We start from the raw sequence: 20,716 nt of genomic DNA on the forward strand, positions 1-20,716 counted from the left end.
GGGGAGAGCTTAGGGGAAATGACCGCATGCTCACGGGGAGTGCAGTGGTGGCGCTAGCTTGCTAGGGGACGGCCTGGAGAGGGAGAACGTCGGCGGCGATCTTCGGTGACCCGAGGAAGAAGACGACTGCTACGTGTTGATTCACTGCATCTGGGCGTCGGGCTCGTGACTAGGAAGCTTCAGGGGGTTGCGGCGGAGCTAACACGCGGCTCAGAAGGAAGGGAGGTCGGCTAGAACGACGACGAGCTCGAGCTCTGCTCGGGCTCCAATGGCGGCAGAAGGGGGAGGAGAGATCCGAGAGGAGGGGGAGAACTGGCGCTGGGAATGGATAGGGGCGCCTCGGGGAGCTTATCCCCGGCCTTGCCAACGCGAGGCGGCGGCCAGGCAGGCGCACAGGTGCGTGGCCGCGCCGAAGAACGCGGCGGCCACCTCCTGCTGCCCACTGGCGGGGGAGGAAGACGACAGGAGCTGAGATGGGCAGGGCCAGGTGAGCGACAGGTAATCCTTTTCCTTTTTCTTCCTGTTTTTTCGTTTCTGTTTTGATATTTCACTGATTTTCTATTTATTTCAACTCCCAATTTTTTTTGTAAAAGCTATGTTAAGCACTCTAGAATATTTGTTGGAATATTTCCAACTATTTCCAAATTTTTCAACATTTTTGAAAATTTAAAGTTTCTGATTTCTAAATTAAAACTTGGAAACCAGTAGCTTTTGCATTTATTTAAAATGCTTAAAGTGTCAAGAAAATAGTTTTCTCCAATGCTCATTTACTTTCATGATTTATCAGAAAGTTTGAACATTTCTTGAGGCCATTTTGGGTTCATTGATTTTAACTAGTTTGAGATTTCCTTATTTAAAGTAGTGGCTAGGGTTTGAGTCTTTCCTTCACCTCTTTCTTTGTTCTTGTTGACAATTTCTTAGATGCAACGCAAAGAAGACATGAGCACAAGACTAACTTGCTTAAGGGGTCAGGGATGTGACAACTCACCCCCACTGAAAAGAATCTCGTCCCGAGATTTAGAAGTCGTCTGGAACAACGCAGGATACTCAAGTCGGAGACGATCCTCTCTTTCCCAAGTTGCCTCCTTTTCAGAATGATTTGACCATTGAACTTTAAGAAACTTGAGGTTTCGACATCGAGTGGTACACTCAGCTTGATCAAGAATACACACGGGGTATTCTCGGTATGAAAGGTTATCTTGGAGATCAAGCGTTTCGTGGTCCACTTCACGGATAGGATCTGAAAAGCAACGCCTGAGTTGCGAGACGTGGAAAACATCATGAACCTTGGAAAGATGTGGAGGAAGTTCCAACTGGTAGGCAACTTCTCCTCGTTTGGCAAGAATGCGAAAAGGACCAATGTAACGAGGAGCCAATTTGCCCTTGATACCGAATCGATGGGTACCCTTCAAAGGTGTAACCCGAAGGTAAGCCTTCTCGTCAACTTCAAAGGTCACAGCCTTATGATGACGATCATATTGGCTCTTTTGACGAGACTGGGCTGTTTTCAACTTTTCACGAATGATGCGAACCTGCTCTTCCGCATCCTGGATCATATCCGGGCCAAAGAGTTGCCTCTCTCCGGTTTCTGACCAATTAAGAGGTGTTCGACATCTTCGTCCATAGAGAACTTCAAAAGGGGCTTTGCCCAAGCTTGATTGGTAACTATTGTTATAAGCGAATTCGGCGAATGGAAGGCACTTTTCCCAATTCATACCGAACGATATAACACAAGCTTGGAGCATATCTTCTAGGATTTGATTCACTCTTTCTACTTGACCACTTGATTGGGGATGGAAAGCAGTGCTAAAAGATAAGTGAGTCCCCATGGCATTTTGAAAGCTTTCCCAGAAGCGAGAAGTAAATATACTTCCACGGTCCGAGTTAATCTCCAGGGGAACACCATGAAGAGACACTATTCGGGAGATATATAACTCTGCTAGCTAGCTAGCTGTTATACTCTCACGAACGGGAAGAAAATGAGCCACTTTGGAAAGACGGTCAATGACCACAAAGATAACATTATTTCCTTTCTTGGTCTTGGGAAATCTGGTAATGAAATCCATGCTAACTTTATCCCATTTCCATTCAGGAATAGCTAGAGGTTGAAGGGTGCCAGCAGGCCTTTGATGTTCTGCCTTAACTCGATGACAAACGTCGCAGTTGGCAACGAACTCAGCAATTTCTCTCTTCATCCTAGTCCACCAGAACCTCTCACGTAGGTCCTGATACATCTTAGTACTACCGAGATGAATGGTGAGAGGATAATCATGAGCCTCCTTAAGGATTAACTGCCTTAGATGTGGGTTCTTAGGAACCACTAGACGATTCTGGAAGAATACAACACCTTGATCGTTCATGGAAAATTCTTTGGCGTTTCCGCTAGAAATATTCTCCTTGATCCGTGATATACCCTTGTCACGCTTTTGGCCAGCTATAATTTGATCCTTAAGAGTAGGCTTCGCCACCAGGGTAGAAAGGAATCCTTGAGGAACAATATGAAGATTCAACTTCCGAAAGTCCTCATGGAGATGTGGTTGACCTTGTTGTAGCATCAAATTGTTACAATAAGATTTACGACTTAGTGCATCGGCCATAACATTGGCCTTCCCCGGGGTGTAAGTTATCCCTAAGTTGTAATCCGAGATCAACTCAACCCACCGTCTTTGCCTGAGATTCAAATCCGGTTGGGTGAAGATATATTTCAGACTTTGGTGATCAGTGAATATTTCGCAACGATTACCCAAAAGGTAATGTCGCCAGGTTTTTAGTGCATGGACCACAACTGCAAGCTCAAGGTCATGTGTGGGATAATTATCCTCATGTGGACGCAACTGACGAGATGCGTATGCGATCACATGACGATCTTGCATGATAATGAAACCTAGTCCTTGTCGCGAGGCGTCGCAATAGATAACAAAGTCCTTAGAAAAATCTGGTGGTTTCAACACAGGTGCGGAAGTCAGGCGTCTTTTCAGTTCCTGAAAACTATGCTCACACTATGGTGTCCACTCGAACTTTTTATCCTTCTTGAGGAGTTCCGTTAGAGGCTTTGCAACCTTGGAGAAATTCTCGACAAAGCGGCGACAATAGCTCGCTAGACCAAGAAAACTCCTAACTTGCTTAACCGATTCAGGTTGAGTCCAATCAAGGACAGCTTGAACTCTCTCAGGATTGATAGCAATACCCTTACCAGAGATTACATGTCCTAGATAGGTCACTTCTGGTAACCAGAATTCACATTTTGAAAATTTGGCATAAAGGCGATGCTCTCGAAGTTTCATCAATACCAGCCTTAGATGCTCGGCATGTTCTTGTTCATTCTTCGAGTAGATGAGAATATCATCGAGGTATACCACGACGAATTTATCCAAATACTCCATGAAGATTGAATTCATCAGTCGAGAGAAGGTGGCTGGGGCATTGGTTAAACCGAAGGACATAATGGTGTACTCGTATTGGCCATAACGAGTAACAAAAGCCGTTTTTGGAATGTCCCCGTTCTTGATCTTGATTTGATGGTATCCCAACCTCAAATCCATTTTGGAGAAGACTGAGGATCCAGCGAGCTGATCGTACAGATCGTTGATCCTGGGGAGCGGATACTTATTCTTTATGGTGACCAGATTAACTGGTCGATAATCTACAACCATCCGATCCGTTCCGTCTTTCTTCTTGACGAAGAGGACGGGACAAGCCCAAGGAGAAGAGCTAGGACGAATGAAACCTTTGTTCAAGGCCTCATCTAATTGCTTCTTAAGTTCGGCTAGCTCCAGGGGTGCCATCTTATATGGTCTTCTGGCTATTGGGACAGTTCCCGGAACAAGATCTATCACAAACTCTACATCTCTGTCAGGTGGAATTCCTGGCAGTTCCTGTGGAAAAACATCCGGGAAGTCACGGACTACCGGAATGTCTTCATGTTCCGGAAGAGGGTTGGCATTCATGGAATAGAGTTGGCATTTGGCAACTCGAGTAGAGACATTTACTATCTCACCCGAGGGATGGGTAAGCTGGACATTTCTAGAATGAGTATCAATCTTGGCATAGTGAGCTGACATCCAGTCCATGCCCAAGATGATATTAATATCCGAAGATTTCAATGCTATCAACGAGGCTAGAAAAACCAGCCTGTCTACTAGAATTTCATTGTCATAGGTTATCCTAGAGGTTTGCCATTTACTACCAGGAGTTTGGACAACCAATGGGATTGGCATATCACAAAAAGACATGTTATGCAACTGTGCATAACTTTCTGAAATGAAGGAATGAGAAGACCCAGTGTCAAAGAGAACGGACGCTGGGTGATGATTAACAAGAAGCGTACCCAGCATGACATCGGGATCCTCTGCAGCTTCTTCTGCTGACACATAGTTCACACGGCCACGTGCAGGAGTTGGCTTCACATAGTAAGCTTTGCCCGACTTGGCTTGCCCGACGGACTTTCCGGGTTGCTTGGCACCCACATTTTGAGGACAATCACGGGAATAGTGCCCTGGTTCTCCACACTTGTAGCATATCACTTGGTTGGCACGTGGTGCAGCATTGCTGGCTGGACCACCATAAGCTTTTGCTGGAGGGTTGGCCTGATTCATCTGAGGCGCCACGTAGGATGGCCTCGGAGTGTATCTTGGCGGCAGAGAACTGTTTGGGACCCACAGCCTGCGTTTTGGAAACGCGGAACCAGAAGACGAGCCAAAGTCACGGGGGTGCTTCCTTGTGGCTTCGAAGTCAGAATGACCAGTCTCGGCACTGATCGCCTTGTTGACTAGGGCTTGAAAGCTTGCACACTCATGGAGGCGTAGATCACGACGAAGCTCAGGGCTCAGACCCTTACGGAATCTTTCTTGCTTCTTGGCGTCAGTAGACACCTCCTCTGTTGCATAGCGGGCGAGGTTACCGAACTCGCGGCTATAGGCATCCATAGACAACTTGCCCTGAGTGAAGGCACAGAACTCCTCTCTCTTTCTGTCCATCAGGCCCTCTGGAATATGGTGCAGACGAAAAGCTGCACTGAAGTCTGCCCATGTGGCTACTGGTTCAGCGGGACGCATAGCTTCAAAGTTCTCCCACCATAGATTGGCGGGTCCTTCCAGGAAATACGCCGCAAATGTCACCTTGTCGGCCTCAGACACATTCGCAGAGCGAATCTTGCGTGAGATGCTGCACAGCCAGTCATCAGCGTCGAGGGGATCGACGGAATGATGAAACTTTGGAGGATTCAACTTCACAAAGTCGTTGAGGGACACTACAGCATTCCTAGGCCGACGAGCCGTATTCTGCTCAATACGCTCTAACAGTCGGTTGGTCTCCCTTTTATTTCTCTCTGCCTCAAGCATCACTTCCACCAGAGAAGGCGGGTGAGGCAGGTCTTCCTGCGACGCTTGTCTACCCTCGCCTTGCTCATGAGCAGGGGCACGGTTCAACCTGGTGAACACGATCCTGACAAACAAACTCACAGCTTAGACCAATATCATATCAATACTAGCTATGGATTAAGAATGTACTGGATGCACGGAATGCGGAAATGAATATCCGAACAGCATGGTAACAAGCAACTGCTATATATACACCATGGTTCAGACACACCCTTACATAGTTCAGTACAACCTTAACCGAAGAGCAAACTACTGAAATTATGAAACTACTCATCAGAGGCTTACAAGCTTCCTACACATTATTTATCTAGGCCTGTGGAATTCATTTCACATTACATGCATACTTCACAAGTCAGGCAGGACTATGAACGTACGGCTACTACCATACTATCCTTCCGCTCACTGCTCAGGCATCCACATAAAACATCTCATAGAGATTGCCTCCATGACCTGGAAGCTCAACCTGCGGATCAGGAAACACTCTAGCCTGAGATCCCTGGGATCCATAAGGACACGGATGTGGCCTTGGTCCCCTGACTGGTGGTAAGAGGGGTCCCCGTAGAGGTGTGACTCCTCCTATAGCTGGCTAGTCAACGTGGGCCGGAAGATGGGTCCAAACAGGGTTCAACATCTCCATCTCTCCATACCCTGTCTGGACTACCGGCGCCAGCTGCGTCAAAGCCGTCCATAGACGGGCACGGGTAGCATAAAGCTCCATGCGGAGAGCAGGAGCATCCCTGTCCCTATTCTCTAGCATCTCAACATGACTGCAGTAGTGGATCCTCCATAGAAGAATCAGAATAGACTCCACTGAGGTATCCCTCTTCACCAGGCTGAGAGGCCGGAACATAGCAGAACTCTGAATTCTGCAGCAGTGCATGTCTCGCTCTCATAATGGTCAGCATTGAATAGGCAGCATCCTGTACTGCCATGTCAACGGTGACCCCCAACCCATAGGACCAATGGATTGACTTCTCAGATCCAGGGCATTCTGGAAATACCCTAACAGTGCAGATGTACTGGCTCTGGTTGAAGTCTCGGTACTGTTCCTCCACTGTGTACTCGGGGTACCAGCGGTAACCGCACACCGACATCAGCCTGACCAGCACGACCGTATGACCCTACACATCAATGCACCTGGTCAGACGTACCACCTGACGAGAAGGACGGCCAGGCATCTGTAAATAGAGAGTAATGCAAAAGCATTAGAGCTCCGAATGAAAAATTGGGCAGCATAACGGCTGTAAATGCTCAAAAACAAATTTTGAGACAACCCAAAATGGAATAGCGTAACCACTCAACTATCAAGTTCAACTCCCTGATCATCAAACTTACTTCCTTTTTCCTAGGAATGACAGAAACCCAATATCTCTTGACCCGTAGTCCTATAATCTACCGATCAGAAACACGAGCCTAGAAGAAGATGAGTAGCCTAGTTCGTAATTCTCGCAGAAAAGACGAGGATGACCAGGATAGAATAACTTGAGAAGGGAACAAGAGTGTTACGTTCCCTTCCACAAACAATTCCCTTATATATAACTAAAGCAATTCTAGACTCAACTTCGACTAGTTTGGCTTAGTAATCCTACAGTCAGTCAGGCTCTGATACCAACGCTGTCGGGACCCCGATCCTAAGCCATAGGAATCCAGCCCGTAACACATCGCATCCCTTTGCGGTCTCACGCACGGTTAACTCCACGACTGCAGCCTTACCTTAGCCGGGACCGTTTGCGTCTTTTGACTCACGTATGCAATAGTGTGGCTAGCATTCCAATGTCAAAGAACCTGGATCGACATGTCTAGTCATAAGCCAAAGTGGCAGTACCGCACAAGGACAGGCATACATGACCCAACAAAGCCGGTGTCGGTCAACAACGAATGTAGACGAGTCGTAGAAAGCTACAAGGACTCCATTACATCGCGTGACATTTCCCCAAAGGGGACAGACACAGCAGCTAAGAAGGACACATGCCGGTCAACCAATGTGTCCGGAGCAGTAGAGAACTACCAAGGCTCGTTGGATCACGAAGGGGCATTTCCTTGTAAGGAGTGCTACTAAAGTTCACGACTAGGTAATCGAACCCCATACATATCAGGTACGACACACGTACGCATGGCATACCGATATGTATAGATACATCGATGGCATCACAACATAACCATAAACATACAAGCTTTATTTAGGAGGCTCAGAAGAGCCACACACATAATATTACACATTAAGGGTCTCACGACCCATAATAGCAGTCATTCAGTTACAAGCCAGCGGAAGAGTTTAAACTGTCTGAGTACAGACATGGCAACTAGAAGGCACATGGCCTGACTATACTACAGATCCAACGTAGGGCCAGGTCATAGATGGGACACCAGCTACTCGTCGTCGTCGATGTCTACGAAGAACCCTCCATTTGGGTCATTAGCAACCTCTGCAACGTTTATTAAGCAAACATGAGTACGAAGGTACTCAGCAAGACTTTAGGATAACTATCTACTCATGCAAAGTATCAATAAGGTATTGTGGGGTTTCATGCGGAAAGCCAGCATTTGACTCGTGGCTAGACAACTTGCATTTTGAAATTATTTTGACAACTTGATTTCTCGCACACGAGTCCACTAACACCACAACAATACACTATCATGGAATCATTCCGTCTCCATACGGAAATGCCGTCCACGACACTCACGCTTATCTTGGCAATTTTATGAGTAGCCATTGAAGTTATCTATGAACAACATATGTCTCCAAGTAGTACATATCCGTGGACGTGGCTATTCGAATAGATCATAACCCTGCAGGGGTGTACTTCGTCACACACGCTCTCGTCACTTATTGCCATGTGCACGTCATGCACCTCGGCGACCTTCAAGCGGAAGCCCAGCGGGGGAGTCGGCCACGACCGTTAACCACACTAGTACCTAGTCCAGGTTTATCGCCTATCTGAGAGTAACCCGTACGGAAGTCCGGCCGAGGTTTCCGCCACGGCCTCAAACGATGTGCGCAGGGTTCCCAAGCCCACCATCCGGTTGCTACTTGGTACACCGTGCCACTGCCTACCGCATCACGGCCCACCTCTCAGGTCAGCACCATGCACGGCCTCCAGCATTACTATAAACACCAGAAACTACTTGCAACTCCTAGATCCAGTACTAAACGATTAATAGGCTGAGCGGGGTCATATTTTAGGGCCCAGATGTGGTAGTATCTAGTCTTGGATTACATACACGGAACTCAGTTCCTATGGATGGTTCCAATGAAACAACCCGCCATGTACTCCTACACAGCCTTTCACCGGTACCTTTACCAAGTCAGGTTCAACACACAACCTTTGCTTACCGAACACATTCTCACAATTCTGTTCATCTTCCAGATGACAGACCATACACAACTCTAAGCATAGCATGCATAGCAGGATAAGGCACAAAATAGCTCAAGCAACTACCAGGTATGCTAGGTTGCAAGGTTCGGCTATTTACTGTGACAAGGTTAGGTCATGCAAAGGAAGTGGGTTCAACTAACGTGGCAAAAGCAGTTGAAGCATTTGATCCTAATGCAATAAATAAGTGTAGGAGCAAGAACATGGGAATTATCGGGATGATCAAAAGGGTTGCTTGCCTTGTTGCTCAGAGGAGGGACAATATCCGACAGACGGATATTCGGTGGAATCCGGGGGTGCGGAGCCTACCGAAATGAATGGCAACAATCAATAACAATCATATGCAAGCAAGATGATGCATGAGAATGGCATGAGAATGCAAGGTGATAAACTATTATGATCAACGTGTATTAGGTTTTGAGATTGATTTGAATCATATTCGGATATCAATTCAAACCAGGTATTCTCGAATACCGATTTAATTGATTCGACCTGATGCTCAGATCAACTTGATGTTAACATGCATGAGATGTCATGTTAAGGTACTGGTTGGTTATTAGAGCAATGTTTGATCATGTCATTCATAATTAAATTTGAATATTTTTCAAATTCCATTTATAAAGTAATTATAAGAATTGACTTATTCATTAATCTACATGTTTGGGTTCTGTAACTTTTTCAAACATGAATGAAAATAGCATATTCAGATTCCTTGAATTTTTCTGATACTTTTTCATATATAAATTATTTTCATTGGAGTTACAGATTAATTTCTATGAATTTTTGAAGTTTTAAACATTTTTGGAATTATTTTTATACTGGAAAATACTTTTATTGCATCAGCATGACATCAGCAGGTCCATCTGGCCGTTGAAAGTCAAACCTGACCAGTGGGACCCACTGGTCAGTCTCTCTGGTCAATTTGAGATTAAGTTTAAACTTAATTAGTTGATTAAACTTACTGGTCCCACATGTCAGTGACTTATTAACTTATCTGATTTATTTTTATTATCTTAATCTTGCCACAGGCTGGCCCCACGAGTCAGTGGCTCAGGCCAGCCGAGATCCACCGGCGGCGAGGTCGACCTCGCCGGCGGGGAAGCTCCGGCGAGCACCAGAACGTCGGGGGGGCTAGGAAATGGCGCACAGAGGGCCAAACGCACGGCTGAGACCATGGGAGGAACGGCCACTCGGTGGCGCGCACGATGGGACAAGCCCCAGGGACTGGGGTGGCCGGGATCAACGCCGGCGACGAGCTTGGCGGCGACCAAGTTCGGCCATCGTCGAAGCCATCGAATACAGGGGCAAAACACGCGGGGCTGGGCACTGAACGCATCTACATGATGTCCTGAGGCTGTTGGTGGCCTCAGACTGACCAACCCGTCACCGGAGGGCTGCCGGCGACGAGCTGCAGTGGCGGTCCTCGTCGGGGTCCGATGGAACTAAGCCTAGAGGAGGTGATCGATGGGGAGAGCTTAGGGGAAATGACTGCATGCTCACGGGGAGTGGAGTGGTGGCGCTAGCTTGCTCGGGGACGGCCTGGAGAGGGAGAACGTCGGCGGCTATCTTCGGTGACCCGAGGAAGAAGACGACTACTGCGCGTTGATTCACTGCATCTGGGCGTCGGGCTCGTGGATAGGAAGATTCAGGGGGTTGCGGCGGAGCTAACGCGCGGCTCAGAAGGAAGGGAGGTCGGCTAGAACGACGACGATCTCGAGCTCTGCTCGGGCTCCAATGGCGGCAGAAGGGGGAGGAGAGATCCGAGAGGAGGGGGAGAACTGGTGCTAGGAATGGATAGGGGCGGCCTCGGGGAGCTTATCCCCGGCCTTGCCAGCGCGAGGCGGCGGCCAGGTAGGCGCACAGGTGCGTGGCCGCGCCGGAGAACGCGGCGGCCACCTCCTGCTTCCCACTGGCGGGGGAGGAAGACGACAGGAGCTGAGATGGGCCGGGCCAGGTGAGCGACAGGTAACCTCTTTTCCTTTTTCTTTCTGTTTTTTTGTTTTTGTTTTGATATTTCACTCCCAATTTTTTTTGTAAAAGCTATGTTAAGCACTCTAGAATATTTGTTGGAATATTTCCAACTATTTCCAAAGTTTTCAACATTTTTGAAAATTTAAAGTTTCTGATTTCTAAATTAAAACTTGGAAACCAGTAGCTTTTGCATTTATTTAAAATGCTTAAAGTGTCAAGAAAATAGTTTTCTCCAATGCTCATTTACTTTCATGATTTATCAGAAAGTTTGAACATTTCTTGAGGCCATTTTGGGTTCATTGATTTTAACTAGTTTGAGATTTCCTTATTTAAAGTAGTGGCTAAGGTTTGAGTCTTTCCTTCACCTCTTTCTTTGTTCTTGTTGACAATTTCTTAGATGCAATGCAAAGAAGACATGAGCACAAGACTAACTTGCTTAAGGGGTCAGGGATGTGAGAGCCTTTCACTTTGCTCGGGGACTATTTCCTGACTGGATGAATAGCACGACTAGTTGGAGTGATTGACGATATATGACAAAGTGTCCATTTAGTCCATACTTACTGTATGACGAAACTTTGAGTTATGCACAATGAAACTTTATTTTTGATGTAATTAAACCCTCCTCCTCAACTAGCAAAGATCACTCTAGTTAGGGCATTTTGGGTACTATGAACTTTGTTATTTATGCTGATGAGAGGTTGCTTCTATTTTTGCCATGTGTGTCTCTTTCTGTTTCTCAACTACATATGTTGCATATTATCGACTCATGTGACGATGCAGGTACATAGATCATAGATGGTGAAGAAGTGTTACGCCAGGAGTATACAACGAGTGACCGGAGTGTCAGGTCCCAGTGTATGCGAGCGATAGCCAGAGAGGGTTAGATAGCAGAGCCGAAGCAGAAAGTAGTTAGTTTAGGTTCACGCTAGTGCGAGAGAGGGATACGAACCGGTGCCTCAAGAAATACTACATTATTTATGATGAGACATGCCATGTAAGTTGCATAGCTATATCATGATTATGATGTGATGAGATGATTTCTGTTGGATAATATGATGAGACTATTATGTGTATGATAATCATATCATAAATTGGCAATATGATCATCATAAAATACTATATAAAATATGTAGACTCACATCGCAAATACGTAGAAAAAAATATATGTGAAAATATAGTAGTAGCGCTCTTTAGCACTGAATAGGAAAACGCTACTACTGCTAAGCAGCTATAGTAGTAGCCCGGGCCAAAGTGCGCTACTTCTAAGTAGCAATAGCAGTAGCGCGGCCCAAAGCACGCTACTGCTAAATGTTAGCTATAGCGTCGTATTAGTAGCGCGGTGCCCCGCGCTAGTAATAGCCCTTAGAACCGTGCTACTACTAGGCTTTTCCCTAGTAGTGGTACTACCGCTCTGAATTGGCTCAAGCAAGGCCGTTACATAGGGAGAATAAAATAAGCGGTAGTACCCTGGAAGTGGAGGATGACAGTACTGCCTGACCGGTACTACCGTTTCCACCCCGGCGATACTTCCAATTAACCAAAGCAAAGCCCCCCCATTCTCCTAAGTGGAAGTGGTCAGTGCATGTAGGGTAGGAGTACATCTAGAGTGGTACTACCTCTGCTGAGCGGTACTTCGATTTAGGTGAAGCTGAGCTACCTGGGAGGAAAATAAGAGCTCCAAAGCGGCGGGAAGGCAAAGGTGTGCAAGTCTTTATGTGATGATTCCATCCAAGCTTTCCAAATGTTGGCCCCTCTTGATACTACGAATTCTCCTAGGACTCAAGTCCACCAACACTAAATTATCAGAAAATAACAGTCCACTCTTTTAACCAGTCAGGGGTAAAAAACCGTCTCATGCCACCCGTTACTCTTTGGAAGCTTAATGCATACAGTTCGTATGCAAATGGCATTGTCAGAAACCACCAAAACAATCTTAGGGAAAATTATGCGCTTACAAAGTTGTATGCACTTATTACGTGATATGATCCGCATACCCCAAGTTCACAATAATTAGGATTGTTTCTGTTGATTGCCATAGTTTGAGGAGATCATATATTCACCATGTGTTAATGCTTTGCTATGGTTATCTATTAAAAGGAAGCCTTAATATCCTTTAGTTTCCTTATGGACCCCACCGCCACACGATGGTAGGACAAAAGATGTCACACAAGTTCTTATCATAAGCATGAATGACTATATACGGAATATATGCCTACATTGTATTGACGAAATGAACCTAGTTATGTATCACCCTAGTGTGTTACTGTCACATGATGAATGTCATCCATATCTATCCATTACTGAGCCATGTGCCTATGATTTACATGTATTGAATCTATCTAAAGTTACTACTGCTGGTGCTACTGTCATAACTGCTACAAACTTGATGTTGTCACTAGTATTGTTACTAATGTTACTTTGCCTTGCTACTAAATCTTTGCTGCAAAGAGATATCCTAGGTGTGGTGGAATTGACAACTCAATTGTTAATGTCGATTCATATTCTTTGGCTCCCATTGTGTTGAATCAATAAATCGGGGTGAAATACTACCCGCGAAGACTGTTGCGATCCCCCGTACTTGTGTGTTATAAAGACATTTTGTTGGCGCCGTTGCGAGGGAGCATAGCTATATTTATTGTGAAAATCTGAGGATATCCAATTGCCAATGTGAAGAATTTGAAAGATACTCGATCCAAGATTGTTCCCTCTCGCATGAGAGGAGGTAAGGAACTGCCATCTACCTCCGCTTTTCATTCACCTACTGTTCGAATCAGCTTATAACACCACCGCCTCTTATATCACATGAACTTGATGATGCTACTTGTGAAATTAATGAAACTACTATTTCTACACTTGATTGAACTGAAACTGTGCCACTGATTGAGTTACTTGATGCTCATATAGCTAAAGCTAGAGAACTTGAAAATTCCGAAACTGATAAAGATGTGGAATCACCTATTACACCTCGCTCTCAAAATAGATATGAATTTCCTTATGTACCTGAAGGTTATGTTATGGATGGGGAGGTAGCTAGGGACTTTCTTTCTTGTAATGATACCGATTATTTGAATAAAATAGTATGCAAATTAAAAGAAAAATCTATGATGGAGAAAATGAAACATGATCTCAAATTTGCTACTTTTCCTACATTTTTTAGTGATAAGGATGATGAATTCTATGTGGACCCTAACTTAATCCCCATAGTAGAATCTAAACCTTTCCATGGTTATGGAACTGAAACTCTTGTTGGACATCTCACTAAATTGAATGATATTGCCGATGTGTTTACTCATGAGGAAAATATGCGCTACTATTATATCCTTATGTTTTTTCCTTTCTCTCTAAAGGGTGAGGCTAAGAAATGGTTCCTCGCTCTTTCTCCTGGTTGTGTGTGTAGTCCCCATGATATGATTTTTTACTTCTCTCAAAATATTATCCTGCTCATAAGAAGCAAGCCGCCTTACAGGAAATATTTAACTTTATGCAAATTGAAGAAGAGAATCTCCCTCAAGCATGGCGGAGGATTCTCTAGTTACATAGAGGTTTGCCCGATTATCCTCATAAGAAAAACAAAATACTTTATATCTTTTATAATGGAAAAACCAATGCTTCTAGGCTTTCCAAGATAGTTGTGCTACTTGTGGTTTCACGGAGAGAACTATTGGACAAGCTGAAGAATTATTGAATAACATACTTCAAAATGCTAATGACTGGACAGTTCGTGAACCACCGTAGGATACTATTCAAAACAAGAGAGGTATTCTATTCCTCTGTCTTGAAGATATGCAAGAATCTAATAGGTCTATGAAAGGGAAAGGTATTAAAACTGGAGATGACAAGAATTTACCACCTATTGAAAAAATACATAGATTTGACACACCATCACAAGTAGTAGAGGTAAATTCTCTTTGTACCTTTGGAGAAAGTGATATAATTTATACTAAGACTCCTAGTCAATGCCTGGATGAGTTTGACAAATACATTGACAAGCAAGGGCATTTCAATAGTTATGTCAAGTATCAACTAAGATGCAATGCTACGATGATATATTGCTTGAGTGACTTGATGTTTAGAATTGCTAATAATGTTAAAGGTCTAGGTAAACATGCTTTTATGGTTCATCCCAACTAGACCAAGTTGCTAAGTCACAAAATGATTTGCTTCTTGAAGTTAATGGCAATATGAATAATCATGTTGTTAGAGTAATGACTAGAATGAACAATGACTCAGGAACCACTATATCATGAAGGTCATCCTACAAGAATAGAATAAAATGCTTAAGGAGATAATGACAATGCACATAGTGCATCTAATAAGAAAACGAAACACAAAATTGATTGGACGCTGCATGCTTCTAGTGAACGTGTTATAAAAAACCTGTTGAAAAACATAATCATGTTTCTATTTCTCACCTGAGACACAATCTGGTAGTGAACATGCACCTAGTCATATTGAGAAGGATAATAGTAGTAATAATTAGATTCATGTAGATGAGCAGCGAGATAATAATAAAGAACATCATAATGATGTGGAAATACAAACCACTAAAGATCTTGATAACTCACATCAAAAAAATAAACGGTATGAGAAGAAAGACTTTGTTGCTAGAAAATATTGTAAGGAAAGAGACCCATGGGTTCAAAAACCAATGCCATTCCCGCGTAAGCCTTCTAAGAGTAAGGACGAGGAGGAGTTTGACTGCTTTTCTGAAATAATTAGACCTATCTTTTTAGGCACTCACTTGACTGGTATTTTAAAAATGCCTCCATATGATAATTACCAATAAAATAAAAATACATGGAAATTAAATTGCTATTATGCTTGCTAATTATTCTTCTGATGGTGGAGTACATAAGAAGTTGCGAGATCCTATTATACCCACAAAACTTTGCTCTATTAAAAGAAATCTTAATAAAACGTTATGATAAAAGAGACTTTGTTGCTAGAAAGAATGGGAAAAAAATAGAGCCAGGGGTTCATAATCCCATGCCCTTCCCTCATAAGCCTTCTAAAGGTAAGGACGAGGAAGAATTTGAGCGCTTTGTTGAAATGATTAGACATATCTTTTTGCGCACTCGCTTGGCTAATATATTGAAAATACCTCCTTATGCTAAGTATATGAAGGATATTATTACCAATAAAAGGAAAATACCTGAAACTAAAATTGGTACTATATATGCTATCTAAATATTATTTTGGGAGTGCCTAATAAGTTGGGAGATCTGGGTACACCCACAATACCTTGTTCAATTAAATGAAATTATGTTAAAACTGCTCTATGTGATCTAGGAGCCGGTCTTAATATTATGAATTTCTCTCTATGTAAAAGACTTGATTTGAATAAGCTTACACACACTGAGATATCTTTGCATATGGCTGATAAATCCACTACCTTACCAATTAGAATTTTGAGGATGTTCCTGTTTTGGTTTCAAATGTGACTATCTAAACAGACTTTATTATTCTGGATATGCCCGAGGACGACAACATGTCGATCATCCATGGTAGACCATTTTTAAACATTGCAGGGGCTATTATTAATTGCTACAAAAGCAAGACCATTTCTCATGTCCATGAAAAACACCATACCATGCATTTTCCGAAGAAGCAAACTGTGGTTAATAATATTAATGTCATTGAGCCTAGTCCCACAGTCATCATTGGAGGTTTTAATATTCTTCTTCCTACTCCCAAGAAGAAATATGATATTCTCATTATCGGATATATGAAAATCCCCATTGAGGTAACTTAGTGTCATACAAAAATTCTTCGCTTTCATATTAATCGAAAACGGTATTAATAAGACTTGATCAACCTTATTGATGGATCATTTCTGAAAACATGTAGTTGATGAATTTAGTAAGCACAACTTCCTATAACATTAGCTTACTCTCTGCTATTCTTAGTTAAATAAAATAAAATATCATGATTATCAAATTTTCTGAGTTTCCCGTGCATTAAAAATTAAAAAAGTCTCACGTTGCCACAAAAATTTAACATGATTTTTTTTGGAATATTTAAGAATTTTGCGTGATGAAAACACATCAGAGAGGAGCATGTGTGGGACAGCAGCCAACAGGGCATGCCCACCCCCTACGCATGCCCTGATAGCTTGTGGGGCCCACAAGCCCCCTGCCTTATCCCTTTATCTCATGTCATCCCTTACCTCCAGCAAGAATACATGTTCTCTCTCTCTCTATATATATATCTCGTATTCTTGCTCCTCAACCTGAGATTTTCGATATCTTTGCTCGAAAGTCCGTTTCCCAAACTATTTTGGGGCATTGCTCCTTGAATTTTTTGATTAGGAAAATGGATTTCTTTAGACTTGTTCCTCAAGCCGATGTCCCATAGGAGTTTTTGGGAGGACCCAGGACTAGGACAGCAACATCTTCTGCAACCTAGAAGATAGTTAGTGTGAGTGGACACATGTCCCTTTTATGAGTGAATAAGGCTTCCATCAAGAGTTCATACAATTTATTGCAAAAGGTGGGCTAACCAACTTAATCGCAAATCAGTGTAATCAATACTATCTCCTTACAAATTCATTCATGCAAAATTTCTATTTCACACATAGGGCTCGGTGCTTCCATGGTACTATTAGATTTATATGCAACACATTATGAAATACCACTCACTGAATGTTGTGAACTATGCTTGCTTCCTTTTGACGGGGGAAAGCATGATCCTAAACCAGTGGAGTTCGAGAAATTCCTACTTACCTTAACTATGGGAGAAACTAGGGGCGTATCAATCGCTAGGGCCACCAGTTTACATTTCACACATGTGCATTACTTGGCTTTATTCATAGGGAAATGTTTAGCGATTATCAGTTCACGTGGTGCTGTGAGTGGCCACACTCTCGATATATTGCATCGCACGCTATATGGTGATAACACTTACATCTTAGGAGCTATTGTCGCGCACCTCTTGCATCTAGACCGAACCAAGGGCATGGTGGTATTTATACCACCCGTTTAGCAAAAAATTTAATCTCGATATACGCCCCATCAATTACTTGTTTCTTCAAGTTTATCTCAATCACCAGTCCATGATAGAACACCAATTCATTGATGAACCCAAGCCCCCACAACACAATCGTTATAACTTAGTATACATCAAGGACATTCTCAATGTTATTGTGTTGCATGCACCTTCTTTTTTTAACTTTCTTACCAGGAACAAATATACCATCATGCCACCAGATATAATTGCTTACCGAAAGAAGATGGCTGAGGTGAAGGCTAAAGCTCAGGCATGGGATGCTCAAGTCTACCAGCCTAATTACTGGGACCAGATGGGTACTACGGATGGTAATCACCAAGCTAGGCAAATGCCTTAGCTCGGGGGAGTATGTATTTTTACCGACATCACATTCAAGTTCACGCAATTCATATACATTTTGGGTGTTCATCCTCTTTCATTGTATATCCATGTTATCATTTATTTTTTGGCTTTATTCTTGTGAGATTGAAAAGACTTTGAAAACCCAAATATATATATTTCTTCTTTTCGGTATTTCTGTGTTGTTTAGTTAGTTTTACTATTAAAAAAACCCAAAACCATTTCCTTTTCATGTTGGTACCTTTCCCGTGTAAATCACTTTTTAACCTTTTTCCCTTGTTTATTTGCTTTCTTTGAAAAAACCAAAAACTCCAAAATATTTCTGTGTGTTCCTCTAAATTTCTTTTCCTTTCAATGAGGCATTGAAAGAAGTAGACCATGATGAGAATGTTGAGTGGCTCTCATAGGCATGAATGTTAAGAGCCCATATTACCTCGTCTTCTCCTTTATATAAATTGTTTCGCAGATTCCAGCTTAGTCCAAGTCACACGTGCACTATACTTTTTATCACATCATTTGGTTGTGAATGCAATAATGAAGATATTTGATGAAGTTATCATGGTAAAGGAAGCTAGTATGAAATATTCTGGTTTTCTGTTTTTGTATAAATGTTTACCTCGTTCGATCTCGATCAATTGATATCATGCATGAAGATGTTCATGATGAAAACTAGAGATTATAATTTCTCATGCCATGCTTAAATATCTAGGAGTGTATAATGATTTATCTTATGTGTCAACATGCATTCAAATGGGTATGATACGGTATGGTAATATGGTATCTCCCTTTGAAGAATTCAAGCGGCTTGAGTTGCCCCATGTGAAAACATGTAGTTGATTCAAAATCAATGAAGCCTTCGTGATGTTTAAATTCAGAGTTTTTTATATCCTACTCATGCTAATGATCGATGTTAATTATTTGCAAAGCATGATTATGACTATTTTCTCTCTATAGCTGGTCGCTTCTCAATCTATTTCTAGCCTTCACCTATACTAAGTGGGAATACTGCTTGGGCATCTAAACTCTTGAACCCAAGTTATGCTAAGTTTGTCCGCCATACCTACATATATGTCGTATTACCTTGTCGTTCCAAGTAAATTTGGATGTGCCACCTCTAAATATTCCAATAAACATCCATTTTGTGTGCATGTACCTCTCATGGTGTGACGGGGTGGTCGATATCTTCCATGCTAAGCGGGTTATTCTCAAGACATGTGCTTACTCGTTTGCAATGGAAATGTTGGCAGGCACCCGTGGATTCGATTAGCCATGGTTTGTTTATGGATGGTGGAAAGGAGTAAACTTTACAGTTCCGTTTGGGAACTGCCAATAAGGTGTTTAGCATGGAACATATCGAAAACTCTATAGTAATGTTGACCGGAAAAGCACACCACCCGAAATCACTATTCATCTCTATTTTAAACTTTGATCTCTGGCACCTGTGCAAATCAATGCTTCCCTCTGCGAAGGTCCTTTCTATTTAGTTTAATCCTATTTTATTTTTACACTTGAGTCATCATCTTCTTATTAAAATCACCAGTTCTGAGAGCACTATTGTCATTCTTATGTATTGGGTCAAGTTAGCATGGGATGTGAGCGTGACTAGTTCTTTTCTACTCTGAATTATGATGTTTGGTCATTCCTTGAAACTTAGAGGTGCTGTGAATTTGTGTTTTGCGGTCTTTGAAAGGGCTAGCAAAATACCATGCCAGCATACGATATCATGATTGTTTTGACAAATTCTTGGTATGAGAGATATGTTATTATTGCCCGATAGTTGTTTATGTGTTTCCATTACTGAATATGATGTTCAATTGTTCTCACAAATATGTTTATTTATGATCTATGCTAAAAACCTAAACACTAGCTAAGCATATGTACAACAACGAGAACAAAAGGGATTGTAAAATTTTCTTTATCACTTTCGGTTTATCAACTGAATTGCTTGAGGGTAAGTTACGAGTAAGCTTGGGGGAGTAGATACGTCTCAAAGGTATCTACTTTTCTTAATAGGTTTGCTCTGGTTTTGGACTCAAATTTGCATGATTTGAATGAAAATAACCCGGGACTGACTATTTTCACTAGAACTACCATGATGTTATTTATATACATAAATAAAACTTCTAAGAATCAGACTGAACTTTTTGTGAATTATTTCTGCAATATATGAATAATCATGGAGTGGGGAACTACCGAAGGGGGCTTCCTGTGGGCCACAAGCAAGGCACACCCTGTTAGCATGTGGGGCCCACATGGCTCCCCCGACCCCAATTCGAGTCCTATAAATTCACATCTTTGGAGAAAAAATGGGGAGAAGGTTTCATTGTGTTTTACGAGACGAAGCCGCTGCCACGTCCTATTTTCCAGAGGAGGGCTGATCTTGAGTCCTTTCGGGGCTCCAGAGAGGGGGGTTCGTCGTTGTCGTCATCACCAACCCTTCTCCATCGACAATTACATGATGTTCACCATCATGAGTGAGTAATTCCTTTGTAGACTTGCTCGCCGATGATGGGTTTTGGATGAGGTTGATCATGTAATCGAGTTAAGTTGATAGGGCTTGATCCTAGTATCCACTATGTTTTGAGATTGATGTTCCTATAGCCTTGCTATGCATAATGCTTGTCACCAGGGCCCGAGTGTCGTGATTTC

This window comes from Hordeum vulgare, chromosome 2H, assembly GCF_904849725.1.
Source record: "Hordeum vulgare subsp. vulgare chromosome 2H, MorexV3_pseudomolecules_assembly, whole genome shotgun sequence".
NCBI lineage: Eukaryota > Viridiplantae > Streptophyta > Magnoliopsida > Poales > Poaceae > Hordeum > Hordeum vulgare.